At 43.3% G+C, this 896-nt stretch overlaps 1 non-coding gene across 1 annotated transcript; it reads right to left on the bottom strand.

Moving 5' to 3' along the window:
• Nucleotides 1-526: 526 nt before the first annotated feature.
• TRNAS-GGA lies at nt 527-598 on the bottom strand. Its single transcript has one exon. It is a non-coding gene; the product is annotated as a tRNA-Ser (tRNA).
• Between the last annotated feature and the right edge of the window lie 298 nt (nt 599-896).

Below are 896 nucleotides of genomic sequence, written 5' to 3'. Positions count from 1 at the left end.
TCACTTGTCAGCAGAATATTCAGAGTAGCTGCCTCATGATAGGTATATAAATAAAGTCAAAATGGTTAGACTTGTAAAATCTAAAGAAGTCACTGACCTCTGAGATATTTGATACTGAGGGGTACCTTGCCAGCTTTTCTTACCTGCTTATAAAAAATAATAATGTACGTTTAGTGACTTAGCCTGGAGAAGGCAATGGCACCCCACTCCAGTACTCTTGCCTGGAAAATCCCATGGATGGAGGAGCCTGGTGGGCTACAGTCCATGGGGTCGCACAGAGTTGGACAGGACTGAAGCGACTTAGCAGCAGCAGCAGCAGTGAATTAGCCAAGTAGTATAATATCACTTCTATGTGACTTGAATTGTTTTGGTGCTATGAAAAGTGCAATTAACATTGAAATGAAGTTGCTCAGTCGTGTCCGACTCTTTGCAACCCCATGGACTGTAGCCTACCAGGCTCCTCCCTCCATGGGATTCTCCAGGCAAGAATACTGGAGCAGGTTGCCATTTCCTTCTCCAGGGGATCTTCCCGGCCCAGGGATCGAACCTGGGTCTCCCGCATTCCAGGCAGACGCTTTAACCTCTGAGCCACCAGGGAAGCACAATAAGTATGTATAGTCTCTTTGGTAAAATAAACACACCATATCCATTAGAGCACAATGAAGGACCAAAGCAAATGATACTGATGAGAATCATGTGAATTCAGAAAATGGAAACATCATTATGAACTTCCTTGATCATAGAAGATGGGGGACAATGCTTTTGAGGTGGCCCTCCAAGTGTGGTTACAGTTTTAATAAAAGAGAGATAAGAAAGAAGAAAGACAAAGTATTCAAGCTAAAGTTTTGAAGGAGAAAGAAGGTGACTTTGTGCAGGAGAATGTATGGAAAATGGCT

The sequence above is a fragment of the Bubalus bubalis genome, chromosome 8 (genome assembly GCF_019923935.1).
Source record: "Bubalus bubalis isolate 160015118507 breed Murrah chromosome 8, NDDB_SH_1, whole genome shotgun sequence".
NCBI lineage: Eukaryota > Metazoa > Chordata > Mammalia > Artiodactyla > Bovidae > Bubalus > Bubalus bubalis.
This window is presented reverse-complemented; position numbering and strand designations above follow the sequence as displayed.